This window comes from Hydra viridissima, unplaced genomic scaffold, assembly GCF_058129835.1.
Source record: "Hydra viridissima isolate aposymbiotic clone 2 unplaced genomic scaffold, HvirCarnegie_v1 scaffold_13, whole genome shotgun sequence".
In the NCBI taxonomy this organism is placed as follows: Eukaryota; Metazoa; Cnidaria; class Hydrozoa; order Anthoathecata; family Hydridae; genus Hydra; species Hydra viridissima.
In genome coordinates, this window is record NW_028324312.1 from 642,907 (window position 1) to 662,407 (window position 19,501).

The 19,501-nt window shown below is 35.4% G+C and overlaps 1 long non-coding RNA gene, 6 other non-coding genes and 2 pseudogenes across 7 annotated transcripts; 7 read left to right on the forward strand and 2 right to left on the reverse strand.

Annotated features, from left to right (window-relative positions):
- Positions 1–568: 568 nt before the first annotated feature.
- On the reverse strand, positions 569–687 carry LOC149879836 (5S ribosomal RNA). The gene has a single exon (XR_016446605.1). It is a non-coding gene; the product is annotated as a 5S ribosomal RNA (ribosomal RNA).
- Positions 688–3,336: 2,649 nt separating this feature from the next.
- Positions 3,337–4,342, forward strand: LOC149879837 (uncharacterized; annotated as a pseudogene).
- Positions 4,343–10,731: 6,389 nt separating this feature from the next.
- LOC149879838 (U2 spliceosomal RNA) lies at positions 10,732–10,923 on the forward strand. The gene has a single exon (XR_016446673.1). It is a non-coding gene; the product is annotated as a U2 spliceosomal RNA (small nuclear RNA).
- A 113-nt stretch (positions 10,924–11,036) lies between these two features.
- Positions 11,037–11,200, forward strand: LOC149879839 (U1 spliceosomal RNA). The gene has a single exon (XR_016446508.1). It is a non-coding gene; the product is annotated as a U1 spliceosomal RNA (small nuclear RNA).
- A 1,451-nt stretch (positions 11,201–12,651) lies between these two features.
- LOC149879840 (5S ribosomal RNA) lies at positions 12,652–12,770 on the reverse strand. Its single transcript, XR_016446633.1, has one exon. It is a non-coding gene; the product is annotated as a 5S ribosomal RNA (ribosomal RNA).
- Positions 12,771–13,577: 807 nt separating this feature from the next.
- On the forward strand, positions 13,578–13,982 carry LOC149879841 (late histone H2B.L4 pseudogene; annotated as a pseudogene).
- Positions 13,983–16,587: 2,605 nt separating this feature from the next.
- Positions 16,588–19,210, forward strand: LOC149879842 (uncharacterized). Its single transcript, XR_016446208.1, has 4 exons — positions 16,588–16,807; positions 16,989–17,147; positions 17,816–17,880; positions 18,148–19,210. It is a non-coding gene; the product is annotated as an uncharacterized LOC149879842 (long non-coding RNA).
- LOC149879843 (U2 spliceosomal RNA) lies at positions 18,627–18,818 on the forward strand. The gene has a single exon (XR_016446674.1). It is a non-coding gene; the product is annotated as a U2 spliceosomal RNA (small nuclear RNA).
- On the forward strand, positions 18,932–19,095 carry LOC149879844 (U1 spliceosomal RNA). The gene has a single exon (XR_016446510.1). It is a non-coding gene; the product is annotated as a U1 spliceosomal RNA (small nuclear RNA).
- Positions 19,211–19,501: the final 291 nt, after the last annotated feature.

Genomic DNA, 19,501 nt, shown 5'->3' on the forward strand with positions numbered 1-19,501 from the left:
CTTTCATGGCCGCCGAGAGGACGGGGAAGATTCCCGGGTATCCCCGTGTATCTACAAACGATTTTTTAAAAACCATTTTTTAAAAGATTTAAATAGTTTTGACTTTTAAAAGATTTCATTCACTTTCGTTTTTAATTTTTAATGACCAGAGCACACTTCTATTGGTCCTGGGTATGTAATTGATCACAACGAGGGCCCCTTAAGAAAACTTCCCCTGGGCCCGAAATTTCTCTCGGTGACTATGGTGGCTATAGTCCCTTTAACCGTTGCCCTTGTTGTTCAGCATCAAAACTAGCTTTCTGGCTTGTGTGCGAGGAAAAAGAGCGCCATTTTCTTTCCCTCAGAGATGCGGAGACGGAAGAAGCGCCCTCACACACCTTTCCACCAGTCGCTCCCCTTTCCATCGACACCACCCAGGCAGGCACGCGTTTATGCATATTCTTTTGCAGGGGATGAGTTCTGTGTATCTTGGAGTCAACTGAAAAAGCAGATTTTGTAAAGAAAAGGGAGTCCCCTTTGGCGATTTATTTATTTATTTATTTTTTTTTTTTTCGTAAACGGTTGCAAAAGCCTACGGCACCAGGAGTTCCCAGGCGGTCACCCATCCAAGTACTACCCTGGCCCGACGATGCTTAACTTCCGTGATCGGACGAGAACGGGTGTATTCACCGTGGTATGGTCGTAGGCAACAGTTTACGGGTTTAATTCAAAATTTAAAGTTTCTAACGCCTTAACAATAATTTTTAACAGATGTGTGGCTATGAAAATAGCCTTTTGTGTTGTTTATACCGCCGTTTACTGGGCTGCTGGCTTTGGAACCTTCTCGTTCTTTTTGGGAAGCAACACAGCTTGAATGTTTGGCAACACACCGCCGCTCGCAATTGTAACACCTGACAACAACTTGTTTAACTCTTCGTCGTTGCGAACAGCTAGCTGTAAGTGACGAGGAATGATCCTGGCTTTTTTGTTATCGCGTGCAGCATTACCAGCTAACTCTAAGATTTCGGCGGAGAGGTATTCCAAAACTGCAGCTAAGTAGACCGGTGCGCCTGAACCGATGCGATTGGCGTAATGTCCTTTGCGCAAAAATCGGTGAACGCGACCAACAGGAAACTGAAGACCCGCTCTGAAAGATCGAGTTTTTGCCTTGGCCTTAGCTTTTCCTCCTTTTCCACGTCCTGACATTTTATTTTCTAACACAAGCAGAGACAGACGGACAGACGGACCAGAGATCTCGTGCGCCTTTTTTTTTATTTTAAACAGCAAAAAGTTTGCTATTCTTATCAAAATAGAGTGGTCTCAAAGTCAACCTTTTTTTAACCAATAGTAAAAAAGAAATAAACGATGCTCAAACAACTTAATCTTTTAAGAACCAATAGAAGTGCATATGACGCAAGAGTTTTCAAGTTGGAGGCTACAACTTTATCTTAAATTAAATCCAGTTGCAATGCAATGAAAACAAACGAAAAGAATTTTTACTGTTCGGCCCGTCGAAATGTCAGACGCACCAAAAACCGGAGGAAAACAAGCTCCAAAGGTGGCGAAAAAAGGCGAGAAGCGCGCCGGTAAGAAAGGCGGTATAATTGCTGGAACTGGTGACAAGAAGCGCAAGAGAAAGAGACGAGAGTCTTATGCCATTTACATTTACAACGTCCTGAAGCAAGTTCACCCTGATGTCGGTGTTTCTTCTAAAGCAATGAGCATCATGAATTCTTTCGTGAACGACATTTTCGAAAGAATTGCTTCTGAAGCTTCGCGGCTCGCCCTTCAAAATAAGAAATCTACGATCTCTTCGCGTGAAATTCAAACCGCCGTGCGCCTTTTACTTCCCGGTGAACTTGCTAAACACGCAGTGAGCGAAGGCACCAAGGCTGTTACCAAGTACACCAGCAGTAAGTAGATCAAAATCCGCTCAAACGGCTATTTTTATAGCCACGCATCTTTTAAAAACATTAGACGCATTTACGAAATAGGTTCAAATGAAAATATCTGTTGCAATCGCTATATTTAATTTTTCAAACAATGCCAAGTGCAGAATAGCTAAACTAGCTGCTAAAATAAAACACTTAAACTGCTGCATCCGTCCTAGGCTATGAACAACTTAAAAACCTTTTTTTTCTTCTTCAAAATTGCTCTCAAACTCCCCTTTTCTAGAATATACATCGACCTAAAAAGCACGGAACAGTTACCGGTGAGGTTACTGTGACTTTCAAACTCAATTAGTGTAATTGTTACGACCTGACAAAGTCCTAAATGCCGCGCAACGTTCTGTAAAGCTATCAAAATGTATCAAGGTGTAGAAAAAGTCTAATTAAAACAGTTAATAGTACCGCTGTCATTTTGTAGATGATTTTTTATGTGCATGAAAGGGTCAATGGGATAGTTACGAAACTACAAATGTTGTTAATGTTTGTAAGAAAATAAGACCGAGGAAGTAGACACAATGTAATATCGTCAGTACAAATCATAATCTGATCACAATTGGAAAAAAAAAAAAGAAGAAGAATACAGTTTTGTTTGTAAATTTTTTTTTAATGACTCATAAAAAGGCTTGGGTACTAGTGATAACCCACAAGCTCTAAAATATCTAAAAAGATGCAGTGTCTTCCGACCAGAGTTTCGGCACGGAAAAAACACATACTAGAATTTAGTCACTGTGTATTAAGGTATGCATCAAATACTTGCCAATCGCGTTTCGTTCATTTCGGGGTTTCGGGAAGGGGAATAATAAAAATAAATAAAGAACCCGCAACTGAGCGTCCGCGGTGCACCCATCTTACTAGGCTGCGCGAGTAAGCAGAAACCGTTACTATGCTCTTAGCTAAACCAATGATATTTATACTAACTAGATGTAAAACTTCAAATAAATTTCGTAAGAAAAAGTGAAGCAAGTTTTTTAAGTTTTTAAAGCCGGTAGCCTCTTTATTTAAACTGACAATAATTCGTTTGTTTTAATCGATGTTTTTATGATTCTGGCTGGCAAAAAAAAACTTGCTTGGCAAAAAAATATGCTTCACTGCGAAAGCGCGAGTTAAATATCTAGTGAATATACACTTAACCGCAAAATTAACGCACCACATACATTTCGATTTATTTTAATTGTGGTCATATATTTTGACAAACGTGTTAAGAATAGAACACATGAACACAGTTATTTCGATGGTAATAATAAAAGCGACTTTGAGGATGGTGAGAAAAGAAAAGAAAAGAAAGAAAAACAAACTAAAATTAGAAATATGGTAAGTTATAAAATTAAGGTAAGTAACAAAATAAACTAAGATGATTATTGTTGTTATGCACACTCATACACTTGGTACACCTTTTTTTGCGGCATCGTAAGAGCAAGACGTGTTTTTGAAAAAATTTTCAATATGGAAGTTACAATGAAAAATATTGAAAAACTAATAACCACCAAACTGGAAGAACAAAAAAAAGGTATTCTTAGTGAAACTATCAACCTTTTAAAAAAACAGGAAAAGATATTTAGCGATATCATAAGTGCAAATCTAAAAATATTAACAGATCGGCTTGACAAACTTGAAAACGAGTTTAATAAAAGCAAATCGAAGGTTAAAATAATTGAAAAAGACATCAACGATATAAAGGAAAGCATCAACTTTCAGGAAGAAAATTTCTTAAAAAAATTATCGGAAACAAACAGTCTGATGGCTAGCGAAATTAACAATTTAAAAAAAAAAATATTGACCTTGAAAATCGTTCACGCCGTAATAACCTAAGGATTGATGGCTTATCTGAGCTGCCCATGGAATCTTGGAATGACTGTACAAAGAAAGTTAAAGATCTATTTAGAAATAAACTGGAAATCTCTGAAGACGTAATAATTGAAAGAGCTCACCGCATTGGAAAAATAAATGAAGATAACTCTCCAAGAACTATAATAATTAAACTACTAGACTTCCAAAATAAAAATAAAATCTTAACGCTATCAAAAAAACTCAAAGGAACCGGAATATTCATTAATGAAGACTACGCGAACGAAACGATGGAAATAAGAAAAAAGCTATGGGAAGATGTTAAAAGATTCCGAAAGGAAGGTAAATTTGCTATAATCAAATATGATAAAATATTCGTCAGAGATTTTCGTAAATAACTTTAATTTTAACAAAGTACTTAATCGAGATACGTGAAATAGTTCTGTACATTTTTTATTATGCTAGCACGTTTTGATTTATCGCACTTTACGCTATGACTGACGCAAACATAAACAAAACAATAGATTTTGAAACGCTGCGTTTCAATGCCTTCGAAACTGCTAATAATATTTTACTAAACGATTTTTACGACTCTGATGCGCAAATTTTTCACAGAAATAATTTTGATTCGAAATATTTTGAAACTGAAACTTTTAAAATTGAACTCGAAACTTTAAAAAATAATTTTACTGCAATACACATAAATATAAGAAGTATAAATAAAAATTTTGATAAACTAAAACACTTTCTAATAGATTGCAATTACTCATTTAGTATGATTTGCATAACCGAAACGTGGTGTTCTGATGAATTACTTCAAACGAACACAAATTTTCAAATTCCAAATTATAAACTAATATCTTTTGAAAGAAAAACAAATAAAAGGGGAGGAGGGATCGCAACGTATATCCGAAATAATCAAGTGTTTAAAGTAAGACAAGACCTCTCTATCTCTGATACTGATAGTGAAGTCTTTACTATTGAGATAACGGGTAATAAATCAAAAAGTATTATAATTTCCACTTGCTATAGACCTCCAGAAGGTGATATAAATAAATTTACAAATTTTTTTAATGAAATCTTTCTCAAAATAAAAGATAAGGGAAAAAATATTTTCTTTATAGGGGATTTAAATATTAACAGTTTAAACTACAAAGAAAACGCTGATACTAAACTCTTTTTTGATAATCTGTTTCAATTGTGTATCCTCCCAATCATCAACAAACCTACCCGAGTAACCCCAACCTCCGTTTCTGCTATAGACAATATATTAACAAATACATTTCTAGAAACCTCTTTAAAAGCAGGAATTATCAAAACCGATATATCAGATCATTTTCCTATTTATTTTTCATTATCTCAAGATCTAAAAACCTTTAACAATACCAAAACCAAAATTTATAAAAGAAAAATCAATCAAATCTCTATCAAAAATTTTAAAGACTCGCTATCTATAGTAAATTGGGATGGAGTATATCAAGAATGTAACCTTGGACACACAAACTCCGCATACAATTTGTTTATTAATATTTTTCTAGATCACTACAATAAACATTTCCCTGTTGAAGAGAAAGAAATAAAGTTAAAACATTTAAACTGCCCATGGATAACTAACGGGATTAGAAAGTCATCAAAAACAAAACAAAAATTATATATCAAGTTTTTAAAAAACAGAAATGAAACTAACTTAACTACATACAAGGAATACAAAAATCTGTTTGAAAAAATTAGAAAGAATTCTAAAAAAATATATTATTCAAAACAACTACAAAAAAGCAAAGGTGATATTAAAAAAACCTGGAACATATTGAAAGAAATAATAGGTAAAAACCATACAAAATCAAATGATTTACCTGATAAAATTATCGTTAATGAAACTGAATATATCGACAAAAATTCTATCGCTGAAAACTTTAATAGCTTTTTTGCAAACATAGGCCCTAACATGGCTTCAAAAATTCAATGCCCTGATATCTCCTTCGAAACCTATATCACAAACCAACATCTCTGTTTAAATATTTTCTCTGGACTAAACCATGAAGAACTAGAAATTGCAAAAAACTCACTTAAGACGTATAAGGCTCCTGGGATAGACGACATTTGTAGCTATATAGTTGTAAATGTGTTTTCAGTGATAAAACAACCAATATATGAAATATTTAAATCTTCAATTATTACAGGATCTGTACCGAATAAATTAAAAATAGCTAAGGTAATACCAATATTAAAAACCGGAGATTCATTTACACTAAATAACTACAGACCAATCTCAGTTCTACCTGTATTTTCAAAACTTTTGGAGAGAGTAATATACAATAAACTGTATAAATATCTAACAAATAACAAAATCCTAAATGAAAAACAGTTTGGCTTCCAAAAGCAACATTCAACCGAACACGCAATTCTAGATCTTATTAATAATATAAATAACTCCTTTGAAAACAAAAAATACGTCCTTGGAGTCTTTGTTGATTTATCTAAGGCGTTTGACACAGTAGATCACGCTATTTTAATTAGGAAAATGGAAAAATATGGGATAAAAGGTGTTGCACTAAACTGGTTCAAAAATTTTTTACTAGACAGAAAACAATGCGTTATTGCTCATAAAAAAAAAGCTTCAAAATTACTCAAAATAAAATACGGTGTCCCCCAAGGTTCCATTCTTGCACCTCTTTTGTTTTTAATATACATAAACGATCTTCCTAAAGCCTCGAGTAAATTGGATGTCATAATGTTCGCAGACGACACTAATTTATTTTATGCATCCTCATCTATTACAGAACTTTATGAAACTACAAATACTGAACTTGAAAAAATAAACAGTTGGTTAAAATCTAACAAATTATCGCTAAACACAGAAAAAACCAAATACATTCTTTTTCATCCTAACTTTATAAAAATACCTTCCGATTTACCTTCGTTAAATATAGATAATAAAGAAATAGAGAGAACCCGAGCAACTAAATTTCTAGGGATACTTATTGATGAGAACATCTCTTGGAAATCACATATAGATATTTTAAATACTAAAATATCAAAAAACATTGGTATCCTTTACAAAGCAAGTTCTATACTGTCTCCTGATAATTTAAAGTTCTTATACTTCTCGTTCATACAAAGCTACTACATATACGCTAATGTTGCATGGGCGAGTACACATAGATCCAAACTAACCACACTATATCGAAAACAAAAACATGCTGCAAGAATAGTTTTTAATAAGGATAGACTCTCGCATGCTGAGCCACTATTAAAAAATTTGAAAGCATTAAATGTATATCAAATCAATATATTCCAAAATTTGTTATTTATGCTCAAATATAAACTTGGACTTGTTCCTTCTCACTTTTCAAAGAATTTCTTTCAAAATAGCAACAATAGATACCATACCAGAGGAACGGGAAACTTCAAAGTACCTTTCAAAAAAACTAATCTCTTGCGCTTTTCTATTTCGTACCGTGGTCCTTGTCTATATAACAAATTAGTATCCAAAAATACCCAACTGGAAAAATCGAATAACTTAAATACTCTGAAAACATTATTAAAAGATCTTATTTTAAACACTAACAACTTTATGAACTTTTATTAAGCCTAAAACATTCAAAACTATATATAAAACTAACTTTGTTCCGAAACCAATATCAACTCTAATAACTCTAAAAACTGTAAATAACTCAAAAACAAACAACAGCAACAACAGTAATAAATTATATTATTTATCAACACTAATAAATAAATAAATTTTTATTTATCAACACTATATATTAAAAAACGACTTTATATTACCTATTTAGCAAATCGTGTACCTACTTATATTTATGTGTATTGTAATAAAATTAAAAAATTAAAAAAAAAAAAAAATTTTTTTTTTGTTTTTTTTTTTTTTGTTTTGTCTGCATTCTTTGTTTTTTGCATTTTTACTTTCATTCTGTCGAAACTGATGACATGATTTTTTAAATATAAATTTATTTTAAATTGAAGTATCCAAAAATATTAATAACGCAAAGCGGTTTCTTGATGACAAGACCATCGGTCTTCTGCAAGTTTCCCGCGTTCTTTGAAGTAATCTCTAACACTTTACAGTTTTATTTCATATAATATTTGTTATAACGTAATCTTGTGATTTTTTTTTTTTTTTTTTCTCTTTTTTAACTATACTTAAACTGTAAAGATTGTATTATATATTACGAGTTTATAAAGATTAAAGAACAAAAAAATAAAAAAAAAAAAAAAAAAAAAAAAAAAAAAAATACAGCTTAAAATGTAACATTTTTGACTTATCAATATCTAGCGTTGCCACATCTTGATGTTGTTGCAGCCAGACAGCACCGTGGATTTCTTTCAATTAGAGGTGTAATCGTTTCTTGAAGGATATCTTCACATACGCGGATAAGACTTTGTCGCAACTCGTCTAGGTGGTGGATGTTGACTTCTAACACAGCGTGCCATTATGCCCCAAAGATGCTCTATTGGGTTCATATCTGGACTGCAAGCCGGCCACTCCAAAACTTGAATAGTAGCATTTTGTAAGTATTCAGTAACAACATGCGCCGTATGTGGTCTAGCATTATCCTACATAAGAAGGAATCCATCTCCCATGAACGATGCAAGAGGTACCAAAAAAGGTTTTAAAATGTCTGCTTATGTATCGTTGAGAAGTCAGAACAGACGTGTTGCTCAAATGACAGTTATCATTGAGCAACACATCTGTTCATACTAACTTTATACATACTTTTCTTTTAAAAGTGAGGTTTGGTTACAGCAAAACGTGCTGCTTATGAAAAGCTGCTACAATTTGGAAACTAAAACGGAATAAAGCCTACAAATGACGTCACAATAAACATTATTATCGACTTTGTATTTGATAAATCCGGGAAATACGTAATATTTTTCAAAATAAGTCGGAATTTATAAGTGGTGCGTTAATTTTGCGGTAAAGTGCATATCATTGAGTTTAACAACGGTGCAGTGGCTACGCGCAGTCCTACTGAAATTTTTGGTGTTGGCGTAGCGTCAAGAGCAGAAAAGGTGCTTTTAGCTTGTTTCGAAAAAAAAAAAAGAAAAAAAAAAAAAGGGAAACTAAACAAATTAAATCCTGTTTTATCTTCTCATACAGTAGCTGATGCCAAAACCAAGACAAGTGACAAGTTTAGAGGAGTTCACACAGTTTTTTTAACGATTTATCAAGAATGCTTTAAGGTAACAGAAAGTACTGTGCTATTTTATTTTCAATCTTTTCACCTTATTTTGGTGTTTGTGTTTTAAAATTTGAAGCAGTTTAACCCCTATTGTTGTGCCCACTTTACTTTTTCAAGTCTTCAAATACTTAAGAATAGTTTCTGATGAAAAAATCCTTTCAAAAATAAATTTCCATTTTTAGAAGCATCAACTTTAAGAAGGAGTAGTTACAAAAGACTTTCATGAGTGCAGTTACAGAGTTTGTTCTGAGTTCCTGGATTATCCAGAATGCAAGTTGCAATACTCTTTAGAGCATCACACTCAATGAATAAGAAGTGGGAAATTCTTCTTGATTTTATTGGTGAGTGAAACAGAAATAGCATCTTTCTAAGACTTTTACCTATTTCTTTACTTTGTTCATAGCTTTGTTTCATTTACAGTTATACTGACACAACCCCAATAAAGTAATGCTTAATTAGGTATGCTTTTCACTGGACAATCTATAGCTTCTTTGGAATGATCCCTTTAATTCGATTAAAGATATGCGATAAAATTTTTAAAAAATTACATACTCATTACATTTTGAAGCGAACCTTTTGTTTGGCTTTCTCATATAACATTTTATAGAGTTACTGCTAAAGTTAACTCAGCCTCAGGTAGCAAGTCTGATTATTGAAAATAAATTATTGAAAGAGAATTTTGAGTGTTGTCCTGGGGCAAGGTTAAGGGTTAAGTTAGGTTAGCAGAGCATATAATATTGAAGCAGTTAAAGTTTCAAGAAAAAGGTAAGTCATGTTTCTTCGATAGTTTACCACAACCATTTTTTAAAAGTGGTAGTTTGAAAAAGTCGACCTTTAGCCAACAAGTAAACATTTTTTTTGACTGACTTGGGAATTATATTTTTAAGTTTATTCTCCATCAATCCTGAGCTTCTAATTTGTACGCAAATACATTTGCAGGCTTAATTTAGGTTAGGTAATATGTTAAAAAATGTAATATTTAAAAAAAATACTTTGCTTATTGTTCCAGGTCTCATTAACTTTTACCACGCTCTGCGAGTTTGTGATTGGAAAAATGCAGATACAGTGTGCAAGGTATGTATGCTTTACTTTTGCTAACCTAATGCTGTGTCGATTTAGTGTCATAAATTTTTTCATTTTCCATTTGTCATTTGATATTTTGTCAGTGGATGTTTTAGGTCACTTTTTAAAATTGTTTTACCTTTTTGTCAGTAAACATTTAAAGTGTTCATTTCTTGCAATGACTAAAGTATCTGAAAAATATTTTCTTGCTACTCAGTTTAAATTCTTAACTTAATTTGCACCATCCCAATTTTTAAACTTTCAAGCTTGTTTTTTTAGACTTTGTGAGGAATTACTACTTGGGAAAGGGTCGAGGCTAATGACAAGCAAGTCCTCCTAAACTCTGCTGTTTCTTGGCGACCCTGGTGATGAATTAAAGTACTGTCATTACAACAGTTGAAAAGAACATTTAAATACAGAGGTTCTCAAAATGCTTTTTGACAGAGAAATCTGTCGGACGCTCATATACAGAGTTGATTTTCAGTTGTTCAACTTGGCCTTTGATCACATCTGCTGCCCAGCGTTAAATTTAAAAGCCTTTAAACGTTTTTTATGTTTTGGTTAATTGGGTTATTTTTGAAAGAAGCTGGGTTATTTTTGAAAAAAAGCCCAAATGTTTTAGAGTGAAATTGATGCAGTACAAGAAAGCCATGTTTTCATCGTTGAAACTTAAAGTTACCCATCGACTTGATCATTCAAATGTCCACAAGTTTTTTCGTTGAGAGGGAGGGAGCCGGGACAAACTCGTTGCAAAAAGTATCGCTTCTCGGCCTAATGGCTAAGATCAAGTGTAGTATCTGTTCTTATCAGTTTAATATCTGGTACGCCGGCATAGTCCGGCTCATATATTAATCTGATTTTTGGCATTTGGTCAAGGGATCGTAGGTTTACCTCGCCCTGACCGCGGGTTGCCTCGGCGTTGCACTACTGCTGAGCGCGGCCCATACTATAGAGAAGGAAAAAAAAAATAAAGCAAACAAACGGGACGATGCGGTGTGCAATCGAAAACCCACAATTGAGAAGATTGGGGCACGTCCGAGGCTGCCCACACAACGGGAAAAGCATACTTACCTGACGGGGAAGTAAACCTGATCAACATGGGGCTTCTTCCAGGGTGAGGCTCTTGCATTGCACTTCGCCTGGGCTGACCCCTGCGATTACCGCTAACGTCGGTAACTCGACCGTACAATTTCTGGTAGTGGGGGCCTGCGTTCGCGCTCGCCCCCTCCTCTAACGACTTAAAAAAAAAACCTCTCCTCTCACCCCTAAGAGTCTACTGCATATTTTGAGAGGCGCATACAAAGTCTGCTATAAGTGCAAATAAATTTTATTTATTTCAAAAGTTGTTGTTTTTTTTTTTTGTTTTTTTTGTGTGTATAAAATCAATAAAAATCTAAGAATCGCAAATAGGCAACCAAATAAGCATAGGAGCGACGAGAATCGTTTCAACGTGACAACCAGCAAGCGTGATCGACCGGTTACAATCCCGGAAATCACTCGACGGCGGAACAAAAGTGACAGTCACAACAGTGAAAACGAGTTGCTGTAATAAAAAAAACAATGACGATAATAATAGTTAAAATAACAAACAGTAGCAATAAGAAAATCGATATCAATAGTGATAACGAAAATAATGACAACGATGAAGATAACAATAACGACAATAACAAAAGTTAACGATAGCATCGATAAACTAACGATAATAGTAATACCGACAATAGCAACGACCACAAAAAAATAAGCATTAGCAATAACGATCTAACAGTAACGATAGTAACAACAACAGCAGCAGCAACAAAAGCAACAATTGTCAACCATTTATGCATATCGCATATTGGATTCTGGTGCGGTGAAATGCATTCTTTTACTACCGTTCATTATTTTCATGAAAACAGCTCTGATTCCTACGTGTTGATCTTAGAAAGAAAAGACAACGACCGAAACATTTTGGCAAGTTGACACGTCAATACGCAACGTTGCCAGAGATACGTAACGACGATTGACGAATCTTATAAATTTTTGCTCTTCAAAGCTAGTTTTGCAGTCTTTTCGTCATTTCGACAAAACTAGGGAACATCGACATCGTGCAACTTTAGACTTGCGAGGGTTTCTTTCATGGCCGCCGAGAGGACGGGGAAGATTCCCGGGTATCCCCGTGTATCTACAAACGATTTTTTAAAAACCATTTTTTAAAAGATTTAAATAGTTTTGACTTTTAAAAGATTTCATTCACTTTCGTTTTTAATTTTTAATGACCAGAGCACACTTCTATTGGTCCTGGGTATGTAATTGATCACAACGAGGGCCCCTTAAGAAAACTTCCCCTGGGCCCGAAATTTCTCTCGGTGACTATGGTGGCTATAGTCCCTTTAACCGTTGCCCTTGTTGTTCAGCATCAAAACTAGCTTTCTGGCTCTTGTGCGAGGAAAAAGAGCGCCATTTTCTTTCCCTCAGAGATGCGGAGACGGAAGAAGCGCCCTCACACACCTTTCGACCAGTCGCTCCCCTTTCGATCGACACCACCCAGGCAGGCACGCGTTTATGCATATTCTTTTGCAGGGGATGAGTTCTGTGTATCTTGGAGTCAACTGAAAAAGCAGATTTTGTAAAGAAAAGGGAGTCCCCTTTGGCGATTTATTTATTTATTTATTTTTTTTTTTTTCGTAAACGGTTGCAAAAGCCTACGGCACCAGGAGTTCCCAGGCGGTCACTCATCCAAGTACTACCCTGGCCCGACGATGCTTAACTTCCGTGATCGGACGAGAACGGGTGTATTCACCGTGGTATGGTCGTAGGCAACAGTTTACGGGTTTAATTCAAAATTTAAAGTTTCTAACGCCTTAACAATAATTTTTAACAGATGTGTGGCTATGAAAATAGCCTTTTGTGTTGTTTATACCGCCGTTTACTGGGCTGCTGGCTTTGGAACCTTCTCGTTCTTTTTGGGAAGCAACACAGCTTGAATGTTTGGCAACACACCGCCGCTCGCAATTGTAACACCTGACAACAACTTGTTTAACTCTTCGTCGTTGCGAACAGCTAGCTGTAAGTGACGAGGAATGATCCTGGCTTTTTTGTTATCGCGTGCAGCATTACCAGCTAACTCTAAGATTTCGGCGGAGAGGTATTCCAAAACTGCAGCTAAGTAGACCGGTGCGCCTGAACCGATGCGATTGGCGTAATGTCCTTTGCGCAAAAATCGGTGAACGCGACCAACAGGAAACTGAAGACCCGCTCTGAAAGATCGAGTTTTTGCCTTGGCCTTAGCTTTTCCTCCTTTTCCACGTCCTGACATTTTATTTTCTAACACAAGCAGAGACAGACAGACAGACGGACCAGAGATCTCGTGCGCCTTTTTTTTATTTTAAACAGCAAAAAGTTTGCTATTCTTATCAAAATAGAGTGGTCTCAAAGTCAACCTTTTTTTAACCAATAGTAAAAAAGAAATAAACGATGCTCAAACAACTTAATCTTTTAAGAACCAATAGAAGTGCATATGACGCAAGAGTTTTCAAGTTGGAGGCTACAACTTTATCTTAAATTAAATCCAGTTGCAATGCAATGAAAACAAACGAAAAGAATTTTTACTGTTAGGCCCGTCGAAATGTCAGACGCACCAAAAACCGGAGGAAAACAAGCGCCAAAGGTGGCGAAAAAAGGCGAGAAGCGCGCCGGTAAGAAAGGTGGTAAAATCGCTGGAACTGGTGACAAGAAGCGCAAGAGAAAGAGACGAGAGTCTTATGCCATTTACATTTACAACGTCCTGAAGCAAGTTCACCCTGATGTCGGTGTTTCTTCTAAAGCAATGAGCATCATGAATTCTTTCGTGAACGACATTTTCGAAAGAATTGCTTCTGAAGCTTCGCGGCTCGCCCTTCAAAATAAGAAATCTACGATCTCTTCGCGTGAAATTCAAACCGCCGTGCGCCTTTTACTTCCCGGTGAACTTGCTAAACACGCTGTGAGCGAAGGCACCAAGGCTGTTACCAAGTACACCAGCAGTAAGTAAATCAAAATCCGCTCAAACGGCTATTTTTATAGCCACACATCTTTTAAAAACATTAGACGCATTAACGAAATAGGTTCAAATGAAAATGTCTGTTGCAATCGCTATATTTAATTTTGCAAACAATGCCAAGTGCAGAATAACTAAACTAGCTGCTAAAATAAAACACTTAAACTGCTGCATCCGTCCTAGGCTATGAACAACTTAAAACCTTTTTTTTTCTTCTTCAAAATTGCTCTCAAACTCCCCTTTTCTAGAATATACATCGACCTAAAAAGCACGGAACAGTTACCGGTGAGGTTACTGTGACTTTCAAACTCAATTAGTGTAGTTGTTACTACCTGGCAAAGTCCTAAATGCCGCGCAACGTTTTAAAGAAATGTGTGCCTATGAAAATAGCCGTTTGATGAAGGATTGAGCAGTACAGGTTATTTCTTGTCCACTTTTGCGGTGGCACTCTTTGCAGCGACTTTCTTCTTAGGTGCTGTTTCAGCTTTCTTTACCGCGGGTTTTTTAGCAACCGGTAGCTTGGCGCTCTTTTTCACTGGAGCGCATGAAATAGCACCAGCGCGACTAATCTTAGTGAGAGCAGTTCTACTTTTGAAAGTATATGAGCAACGCTGGCTTCTAAAAATCCATTAGTCGATTGTCGCTATACCTATGCTGCCACGCAAACTCAATAGTGGTGGGGATCACAAACACGCAAGATAGTACGACTGCAAGAATATTTAATGCGTTGGCAAAGTGTTCAAAGTATTCAAACGTTGTCAGCAAAGTTGTTACATCAACGGGTAAAGAAAACTGACGTTCTGTAAAGCTATCAAAATGTATCAAGGTGTAGAAAAAGTCTAATTAAAACAGTTAATAGTACCGCTGTCATTTTGTAGATGATTTTTTATGGATTATGTTAGTTATGGAAAAATAATTGGTGCATGAAAGGGTCAATGGGATAGTTACGAAACTACAAATGTTCTAAATGTTTGTAAGAAAATAAGACCGAGGAAGTAGACACAATGTAATATCGTCAGTACAAATCATAATCTGATCACAATCGGAAAAAAAAAGAAGAAGAATACAGTTTTGTTTGTAAACTTTTTTTTAATGACTCATAAAAAGGCTTGGGTACTAGTGATAACCCACAAGCTCTAAAATATCTAAAAAGATGCACTGTCTTCCGACCAGAGTTTCGGCACGGAAAAAACACATACTACAATTTAGTCACTGTGTATTAAGGTATGCATCAAATACTTGCCAATCGCGTTTCGTTCATTTCGGGGTTTCGGGAAGGGGAATGATAAAAAAAAAAAAAAGAAAGAACTCGCAACTGAGCGTCCGCGGTGCACCCATCTTACTAGGCTGCGCGAGTAAGCAGAAACCGTTACTATGCTCTTAGCTAAACCAATGATATTTATACTAACTAGATGTAAAACTTCAAATAAATTCAGTAAGAAAAAGTGAAGCAAGTTTTTTAAGTTTTTAAAGCCGGTAGCCGCTTTATTTAAACTGACAATAATTCGTTTGTTTTAATCGATGTTTTTATGATTCTGGCTGGCAAAAAAAAACTTGCTTGGCAAAAAAATATGCTTCACTGCGAAAGCGCGAGTTAAATATCTAGTTAATATACACCTAACCGCAAAATTAACGCACCACATACATTTCGATTTATTTTAATTGTGGTCATATATTTTGACAAACGTGTTAAGAATAGAACACATGAACACAGTTATTTCGATGGTAATAATAAAAGCGACTTTGAGGATGGTGAGAAAAGAAAAGAAAAGAAAGAAAAACAAACTAAAACTAGAAATATGGTAAGTAATAAAATTAAGGTAAGTAACAAAATAAACTAAGATGATTATTGTTGTTATGCACACTAATACAGCTTAAAATGTAACATTTTTGACTTATCAATATCTAGCGTTGCCACATCTTGATGTTGTTGCAGCCAGACAGCACCGTGGATTTCTTTCAATTAGAGGTGTAATCGTTTCTTGAAGGATATCTTCACATACGCGGATAAGACTTTGTCGCAACTCGTCTAAGGTGGTGGATGTTGACTTCTAACACAGCGTGCCATTATGCCCCAAAGATGCTCTATTGGGTTCATATCTGGACTGCAAGCCGGCCACTCCAAAACTTGAATAGTAGCATTTTGTAAGTATTCAGTAACAACATGCGCCGTATGTGGTCTAGCATTATCCTACATAAGAAAGAATCCATCTCCCATGAACGATGCAAGAGGTACCAAAAAAGGTTTTAAAATGTCTGCTTATGTATCGTTGAGAAGTCAGAACAGACGTGTTGCTCAAATGACAGTTATCATTGAGCAACACATCTGTTCATACTAACTTTATACATACTTTTCTTTTAAAAGTGAGGTTTGGTTACAGCAAAACGTGCTGCTTATGAAAAGCTGCTACAATTTGGAAACTAAAACGGAATAAAGCCTACAAATGACGTCACAATAAACATTATTATCGACTTTGTATTTGATAAATCCGGGAAATACGTAATATTTTTCAAAATAAGTCGGAATTTATAAGTGGTGCGTTAATTTTGCGGTAAAGTGCATATCATTGAGTTTAACAACGGTGCAGTGGCTACGCGCAGTCCTACTGAAATTTTTGGTGTTGGCGTAGCGTCAAGAGCAGAAAAGGTGCTTTTAGCTTGTTTCGAAAAAAAAAAAAAAGAAAAAAAAAAAAGGGAAACTAAACAAATTAAATCCTGTTTTATCTTCTCATACAGTAGCTGATGCCAAAACCAAGACAAGTGACAAGTTTAGAGGAGTTCACACAGTTTTTTTAACGATTTATCAAGAATGCTTTAAGGTAACAGAAAGTACTGTGCTATTTTATTTTCAATCTTTTCACCTTATTTTGGTGTTTGTGTTTTAAAATTTGAAGCAGTTTAACCCCTATTGTTGTGCCCACTTTACTTTTTCAAGTCTTCAAATACTTAAGAATAGTTTCTGATGAAAAAATCCTTTCAAAAATAAATTTCCATTTTTAGAAGCATCAACTTTATGAAGGAGTAGTTACAAAAGACTTTCATGAGTGCAGTTACAGAGTTTGTTCTGAGTTCCTGGATTATCCAGAATGCAAGTTGCAATACTCTTTAGAGCATCACACTCAATGAATAAGAAGTGGGAAATTCTTCTTGATTTTATTGGTGAGTGAAACAGAAATAGCATCTTTCTAAGACTTTTACCTATTTCTTTAGTTTGTTCATAGCTTTGTTTCATTTACAGTTATACTGACACAACCCCAATAAAGTAATGCTTAATTAGGTATGCTTTTCACTGGACAATCTATAGCTTCTTTGGAATGATCCCTTTAATTCGATTAAAGATATGCGATAAAATTTTTAAAAAATTACATACTCATTACATTTTGAAGCGAACCTTTTGTTTGGCTTTCTCATATAACATTTTATAGAGTTACTACTAAAGTTAACTCAGCCTCAGGTAGCAAGTCTGATTATTGAAAATAAATTATTGAAAGAGAATTTTGAGTGTTGTCCTGGGGCAAGGTTAAGGGTTAAGTTAGGTTAGCAGAGCATATAATATTGAAGCAGTTAAAGTTTCAAGAAAAAGGTAAGTCATGTTTCTTCGATAGTTTACCACAACCATTTTTTAAAAGTGGTAGTTTGAAAAAGTCGACCTTTAGCCAACAAGTAAACATTTTTTTTAACTGACTTGGGAATTATATTTTTAAGTTTATTCTCCATCAATCCTGAGCTTCTAAGTTGTACGCAAATACATTTGCAGGCTTAATTTAGGTTAGGTAATATGTTAAAAAATGTAATATTTAAAAAAAATACTTTGCTTATTGTTCCAGGTCTCATTAACTTTTACCACACTCTGCGAGTTTGTGATTGGAAAAATGCAGATACAGTGTGCAAGGTATGTATGCTTTACTTTTGCTAACCTAATGCTGTGTCGATTTAGTGTCATAAATTTTTTCATTTTCCATTTGTCATTTGATATTTTGTCAGTGGATGTTTTAGGTCACTTTTTAAAATTGTTTTACCTTTTTGTCAGTAAACATTTAAAGTGTTCATTTCTTGCAATGACTAAAGTATCTGAAAAATATTTTCTTGCTACTCAGTTTAAATTCTTAACTTAATTTGCACCATCCCAATTTTTAAACTTTCAAGCTTGTTTTTTTAGACTTTGTGAGGAATTACTACTTGGGAAAGGGTCGAGGCTAATGACAAGCAAGTCCTCCTAAACTCTGCTGTTTCTTGGCGACCCTGGTGATGAATTAAAGTACTGTCATTACAACAGTTGAAAAGAACATTTAAATACAGAGGTTCTCAAAATGCTTTTTGACAGAGAAATCTGTCGGACGCTCATATACAGAGTTGATTTTCAGTTGTTCAACTTGGCCTTTGATCACATCTGCTGCCCAGCGTTAAATTTAAAAGCCTTTAAACGTTTTTTATGTTTTGGTTAATTGGGTTATTTTTGAAAGAAGCTGGGTTATTTTTGAAAAAAAGCCCAAATGTTTTAGAGTGAAATTGATGCAGTACAAGAAAGCCATGTTTTCATCGTTGAAACTTAAAGTTACCCATCGACTTGATCATTCAAATGTCCACAAGTTTTTTCGTTGAGAGGGAGGGAGCCGGGACAAACTCGTTGCAAAAAGTATCGCTTCTCGGCCTAATGGCTAAGATCAAGTGTAGTATCTGTTCTTATCAGTTTAATATCTGGTACGCCGGCATAGTCCGGCTCATATATTAATCTGATTTTTGGCATTTGGTCAAGGGATCGTAGGTTTACCTCGCCCTGACCGCGGGTTGCCTCGGCGTTGCACTACTGCTGAGCGCGGCCCATACTATAGAGAAGGAAAAAAAAAATAAAGCAAACAAACGGGACGATGCGGTGTGCAATCGAAAACCCACAATTGAGAAGATTGGGGCACGTCCGAGGCTGCCCACACAACGGGAAAAGCATACTTACCTGACGGGGAAGTAAACCTGATCAACATGGGGCTTCTTCCAGGGTGAGGCTCTTGCATTGCACTTCGCCTGGGCTGACCCCTGCGATTACCGCTAACGTCGGTAACTCGACCGTACAATTTCTGGTAGTGGGGGCCTGCGTTCGCGCTCGCCCCCTCCTCTAACGACTTAAAAAAAAAACCTCTCCTCTCACCCCTAAGAGTCTACTGCATATTTTGAGAGGCGCATACAAAGTCTGCTATAAGTGCAAATAAATTTTATTTATTTCAAAAGTTGTTGTTTTTTTTTTTTGTTTTTTTTGTGTGTATAAAATCAATAAAAATCTAAGAATCGCAAATAGGCAACCAAATAAGCATAGGAGCGACGAGAATCGTTTCAACGTGACAACCAGCAAGCGTGATCGACCGGTTACAATCCCGGAAATCACTCGACGGCGGAACAAAAGTGACAGTCACAACAGTGAAAACGAGTTGCTGTAATAAAAAAAACAATGACGATAATAATAGTTAAAATAACAAACAGTAGCAATAAGAAAATCGATATCAATAGTGATAACGAAAATA